The sequence below is a fragment of the Sinohyriopsis cumingii genome, chromosome 5, assembly GCF_028554795.1.
Source record: "Sinohyriopsis cumingii isolate HCF-2022 chromosome 5, ASM2855479v2, whole genome shotgun sequence".
Taxonomy (NCBI): domain Eukaryota; kingdom Metazoa; phylum Mollusca; class Bivalvia; order Unionida; family Unionidae; genus Sinohyriopsis; species Sinohyriopsis cumingii.
The window spans coordinates 121,141,260-121,148,484 of NC_142965.1; the positions used below are offsets into that span (position 1 = coordinate 121,141,260).

Here is a 7,225-nt window from a genome sequence, read left to right on the forward strand (position 1 = left end):
ACTCGATTATACACACAATCTTAAACTTACTCGATTATATACACAATCTTAAACTTACTCGATTATATACACAATCTTAAACTTACTCGATTATACACACAATCTAAAACTTACTCAATTATATACGTCTTGTTCTGTTACAGTTTGCTTTTATTTGCTTATCAAACCCGCATTGTCGAAGCTCCAAGTAGAACATTTCTGAGGCATTTTTTTCTCTCTCTGATTATGCAGTCACAACGACACTTACATGGCATACAGCTTTACTGATGACCGTCCGTAAGACATTATTTTTTAAAATTTAATTATAAAATTCGTTTTGAAATTTGCTATTCGTTTTATTTTATGAAAATTAATACTTGCAGCTGTTAAAGTGACTTTGGAAATATGGTCTTTGCATTTATATTTTACGTGTTATGACAACGCCATAAGCAAATTCAACCAAATCCGATTTCCTGACACGTTTATGAAAACAGAATTTTCTTTTCACAATTCTAATCTTCCCTTGGCTTGCAGTCACCCTTTATTCTGTGGAATATTAATTAATTATTAACACCATTCCACCTATTTCTCGCTTTTTCCTTGAAAGGGCCAACATATACACACACTGCTAGCTGCTAGTTAAAGAACTAGTTTGCAGATGAAACCGCATTGACACGGAAAGTGCCCTGTCATGACACTATACTGAAATATTTGTCGACTTTATTTGCACACCTGTAATATTATGATGTAGAACAGAGACTTTACCTGCTTTTATTAAAGACAACACCTGCCCATTTTACATATCTAAACTCACATGGAAACATGCACACTTATGATAACATTTAAATAGATCAGATACCTTGTATATAGGCACGTGCGATATATTACATACCTTCCATAAATATATTTTATTTCATTTCTGATTTATCCAGAAAAGTGATCTTGTATTCACGAACTTTTGACTTTTGTTTATACAGGACATAGACATAACGTGCATACATTTTGCATTGTTCATGCAGAACTGGAGCCTTACATACCAGCAGTCTTAACATCATTCATACAGTACGGAAAATTTAATTGATTTAGTCATACAGTACGGGGAATTCACTTGACTTATTCACAAAGGACAGAGGCTTTATTTGGATTTATTCATTTAGGAAGTAAGCTTTATTTGGATTTATTCATCCAGCATGTAAGCTTTATTTGGATCTATTCATACAGAACGGAGCCATTGCATACACAGATTTAATACGACTGATACAGAATAGATAGCTTACATGCATGGAATTTTATGAGTTCACTAATATATATAGCACAAAGACACCGCATACACAAATCTGACGTCATCCATACAGGAATGGGAATTAACTTTCACATATTCGACATCATTCATGCAGAACGGGGACCACTATGCACACATTTGGTACGATTCGTAAAGAACAGTTACATTTAACATCATTTGTTTTCTGAATGGGGACCTTACACTTAACTTGCATCACACAAAATGGGAAACATGGGACACATTTAATATCATTTAACTACATGAGGGACCTATATACCCACATTTGACGGCATTCATACAGAACAAATGTCTTAATAACAACATTCTGACATATCTTTATAAGTTGGTGACCTAATCTTCACAAATATAACTTGATGTATACAAAATGGGGAAGCTAAAAGGTATACATTAATCATGATACATAACACATAACTTACACGTTTACAGTGGGACAGCACCGTTAAAGGCCACTACTACTGATAAGACATATTTTCGGAAAAGAAAAACAAATTTGAATAAATATATCCATTGTTTGTATTGAAATTTTCTCATCTAATATCTTTAGTGGGTGTCCTTAATTTCTATGTAAAAATCTGAAATATGAAATTTTAATGAATTACCGTTCTCGAAAGTTAAAATCACTGATTTGGTTTTTACAAAAAAATCTTACTCTGTTCATAATTTTTACATAAAATGATGTTATCCTATTCGTGTTAAACAGTCAATGCTTCCGTTTTGTACTCTTTACAAGAATGTGTGTGTGTGTGTGTGTCTTTGTGTGCGTGGGTAACTACTGTCACATTTAAACACTTCGGTTCCTAAATTATTGAAATCGCAAGAAAAACCCATAACTTCTATTTTAATTTACAGACTTTTAAACAACAATCAGACCTATCAGGTACAAAGTTATGAAATACATTTATTTCCAAGAAAGTTCTTAAAACGGCTTGAAACATGGATCTCACAGTAACCTTGCATCTGACTGCATAACATTGATGTCTATAGTGGTCCATTTGACTGCATTATCAGTGATGCCTATATTTGTCCATTTAATGTCTATAGTGGTCCATTTGACTGCATTATCAGTGATGTCTATATTTGTCCATTTAATGTCTATATTAGTCCATTTGACTGCATTATCAGTGACGCCTATATATTAGTATATTTGACTGCATTATCATTAATGCCTATATTAGTCCATTTGAATGCAGTATCACTGATATCTATATTAGTCCATTTGACTGCATTATCAGTGATGCATATAACAGTATATTTGACTGCATCATCATTAATGCCTATATTAGTCCATTTGAATGCAGTATCATTGATGTCTATATTAGTCCATTTGACTGCATCATCAGTGAAGTTTATTTTATTACATTTGACTGCATTATCAGTGATGTCTATATTAGTCCATCTGACTTCATACTCATTGATGCCTATATTGGTTTATTTGACTGCATTGTCAGCAGTGCCTATATTAGTCTATTTGACTGCATTATCAGTGATGCCAATATTATTCCTATTTACTGTTTACCTTACAGATATGGGGGGGGGGGGCGTCATCCTATTAATCCACATATAATGACGAGAAATAAAAGAACAGAGAAGAAGAAGAAAGCAGGAAAGGTTTCAGACACACTGCAAATGGTGCTATTATTTCCTTTGCTTGAAAAGGTAGATTGATAAAATGGAATACATACTATTTCATGTATCATGGTGCTTACTGCAAGACAAGTAGGTTTTATGTTACGCTTACTGCAAGACAAGTAGGTTTTATGTTACGCTTACTGCAAGACAAGTAGGTTTTATGTTACGCTTACTGCAAGACAAGTAGGTTTTATGTTACGCTTACTGCAAGACAAGTAGGTTTTATGTTACGCTTACTGCAAAACAAGTAGGTTTTATGTTACGCTTAAAGCCTTAGTACAATTTAACCACATGAAAATCATTTTCAAAGAATGCTACTACAATTACAGAGGATCAGAGCTTATCATTACTCAGTGAAGTCTCCTTTTTAAAGAAGAAACAACGACTCCAGTATGAAACAACAATACCAATATGAAACAAAGACACTAGTATGAGAAAACGACCAATATGAAACAAAGACACCAGTATGAAACAACAATACCAATATGAAACAAAGACACCAGTATGAGAAAACGACACCAATATGAAACAAAGACACCAGTATGAAACAACAATACCAATATGAAACAAAGACACCAGTATGAAACAACAATACCAATATGAAACAAAGACACCAGTATGAGAAAACGACACCAATATGAAACAAAGACACCAGTATGAGAAAACGACACCAATATGAAACAAAGACACCAGTATGAAACAACAATACCAATATGAAACAAAGACACCAGTATGAGAAAACGACACCAATATGAAACAAAGACACCAGTATGAGAAAACGACACCAATATGAAACAAAGACACCAGTATGAAAACTAGTCTATGCTCCATTTATTGCATTCACGAAAGAAGGCATTTTATTTATCTACATTTACGTCATCGTAAATATTCTGTATCAATAGTGAACAGCTGTCATTGAGTTTATGCAATCTATAAGGGCATGGAAAACTATTATATGCGTAAAATATTGCTTTATCAAAGCCAGCTAAGTTTGTATCACTTAAAGACAGATATTCCATAGTATTAAAACTTTGAGACTGCATCAGATTAGACTGAATGAACTAGAAGTTATTGAGAAGTTTCTTTTGCAGATATATTCAATTCATTTGTCATGTTCATATTAATTGAAGATTGATTGATACTTTTTTAAAGTTTACACAGCGAAGACAGAAGTGAATGGGTCAATATCAAATAAAGTGAAGCATACATCACCGAACACAGAGAAAGCATTGTTGTCAGTACTGCGAGGACGAGTGCTAAATGTATGGGAAAGTTATCGAAAAGTATGCCCAGAAGATCGATTATTTGTTTTCGTTCTTCCTAACAATGGATCCAGTCTTTCTCTGGAAGACCTTCCAAAGTCATATCACGGGTACGAATGTGTTCTTCGTCATGAATATGAAGTAAACAAAGTGGCTTGTACATTAACCAGCTCTCGAAAGTCAAGACAGATGTTGATTGGAAGGAAGGAGAAAATATAATTGAAGAAAACCATTGTAAGGAACATTATTAATCAGCTGAGAGAAGGTCATGCCAATATTGAAATGATTGGCGTTTCCTCCGTTCGCTCCAAAAATTACAGACTAACAAATGCAAGACTAATTAGAGAAACATGCACTGTAATTTATATACACGTGAAGGGAATTATTCCTATTGGCGAAGAGGAGTTTCGTGTCGCATTGGTAGCTTTCCTGTGGACTTACGTGAAGGGAAATTCAATCCATGCGGTCGTGTTCCTCGAGCAAATCAATATCAACAGCGTTTACATTATGGTGGTCAAATTGTCCGTCGAACAGCAAACTCTGTGGGAAGAATTGGTGGTTTCTTGATCTTCCAGGTGGTGTTCTTGGAGTTTTGACGTGTGCTTACGTGGTTCTGACCGATAAAGAGCGCAAACAATATATAAATTGCAGTCCAGCCCAGCAAACTGATTTGTAGAGGTCTGTCCAATGGCGAACTTTGCAGATATGCCGGCCTGATCAATATAACGACTTCGGAACAGTGCAAGACTTTGTTTTATACCCAGGTAGTTCATCCGATGCTGGAATGCAGCCGTCGTCAGGATCACTAATGAAGCCAGGCTACCAGTTTCATGGAAGTTCCTAGGGATGACAAGCAGACCGCAGGTATGAGTTTGCTGTGAAAAAAAACAACAACAACATTGTATCACAAACTTTGATGCTTTTGTGCGCGTACCACCAAAAGGTATAAACCCTCTATAAGCAAAGCTGGGGCTAGATAATCTATATTTCACATGGCCTATCTTCCACATGCACAAAGATATTTTGGACCTTTTCTTCAACTTTTTCACAGAAAGGTAGACGAAATAATTATGCCATCAACGTTAAATTTAGATGTAAATATATGTTCATCAAAATGGTCGCTACCATCATTTAAATGGTCTTGAATGACAATTGCAATCAATTGTACTGTGAAATTAACGCAATAATTCTAAACTAGCTTTTATGAAAGAACATAGACGTGAAAACATTTCGGCCTCTGATGAAATTTACTTGTGTTAAACATGTATATAGTTTTTAATCTTGTATTCTTGAATTCGTTTCAGCAGGTTAGGGACCAGACAATCCCATGGAGTGTATAAGTGGAAAAATGCATCGAAATAAAACCAGAACTGAAGGGATGTGAAGTTGCAAAATTCGGAGCGACAACTGGTATAACAAGGGGACTACTCGCCCACACATCCTTATGCGCCAAAAGGTCACATGTACCCGACCTTGCCTGCAAAGACGTGATGTACAACCAAATGGAAGTCCAACCACTGTGAGGGTTTGATAGATTTGCACAGAAAGGTGATTGTGGTTCACTTGTACTCATGGCACATAGAGGAAACCGGAAAAATTTAGTTGCAGTTGGTATGGTAGTTGGTGATACCATTGCCAATATTACGATTGTGACGCCTATATAGAACATCTTTAGGGAATTCCATTTACCCAACATGTGTTTTAAGACATTCCGACACTGTCCTCAGCCAAAAGAAATGGTATCCCTAGCAAAGCTCAAGAAGGAGCAAGGCAAACAGGGAAAGAAATAAAGCAGATGAAACAACACATTCAAGAGCACAGAAAGGATCAAAAGAAACAAATGCAACAACAAAGAAGGGAGCAGCAGAAGCTGAGTCAGAGATTCATAGCTTTAGTCGAAGACCTAAAAAGAGATAATGCAAAAACGAACAAGATGATCCAAAACAATAATAAACAGTTGAGCGTGAAACAATAACATCAAACCACAAACAAAATCATTCTTAAGCAAAATATGGATGTGAATATAAGCTTAGCACCTCGTGTGTTATATTAATTAGAAAATTAGAAAAGTATAATATTACTGAAGCATTAACATTCTGAGTGTAATGGGTAAATTAATTACCTATATTTTTAAATATCTGAGTCGTTAATTTGGACGGAGGACCATTAGTTCTTTATGGAAACTAAGGATAGTAAAAGATAAATCAATCTCATACATAATCTCATACCATATTAAATATTACATCTATTGACAAAAGTCATCAAAGTTAAAAAGAGGTAAAATAATTGCTTTGCTTTTTTGTCGAAATTGCTGAAACATTTGATTGTATTATAATGGATACAATAGTACCTTTCTGGATGACTTTACATGTGTAACTGGCATGCTTCAAGGAAAGTACTTGTTGCCTCGTTAATTGTCCATGTTTACTGATCACACTGAAGAGGAGTTTGTTAACATTGGTGTTTAAGATGTTGAGATCGGTATGCTACTACTGTTAATGATCGTATGCGCAAATAATTTCTTTCTATATATGTATACACCAGATCTAATCTATTCACATTATGGTTGTTTTCTATTATTCCACAGACAGTCTGACACATTCAGAATGAAAGGTTTTTCCTTACACTACTATATAATTCAAACTATAGCCGCCATCATTCATGGTTAACGACACAATACATTTCAGTGCATGTTATGTCGTTAGAATTCAAATTAGGAGATTATATAATCTACAACACTTAAAAACATTGTATCACGTGGGCAGTGTTGATCAAGTCTGTTTGAGGATGAAAAGTCAAAGTTCCGACACGAATCAACAACCATATTCATACTTGCTCCATATTTAAAATAAGGCGATGATATATTGGGGGTCAAAAGCAAAACTTCATTTAAGCTTAGAATTAAACCCCAATGTTTAATTTTTGTGTTGGTTACAAATTATTTTTCATAGGTTATTTCCCATTTTTACAGCTAAATTTTTTTTAGTGAATTGACAAAGATATAACATTTGCGAGACTGTTCGTCTCATAAACTCTTAGTCAAGTTCTTCCC

The 7,225-nt window shown here is 34.7% G+C and overlaps 1 long non-coding RNA gene across 1 annotated transcript; it reads left to right on the plus strand.

Moving 5' to 3' along the window:
- The first annotated feature begins 3,550 nt into the window (after nt 1-3,550).
- On the plus strand, nt 3,551-6,731 carry LOC149800083 (uncharacterized). The gene is made up of 2 exons (XR_016420940.1): nt 3,551-5,037; nt 5,481-6,731. It is a non-coding gene; the product is annotated as an uncharacterized LOC149800083 (long non-coding RNA).
- Nucleotides 6,732-7,225: the final 494 nt, after the last annotated feature.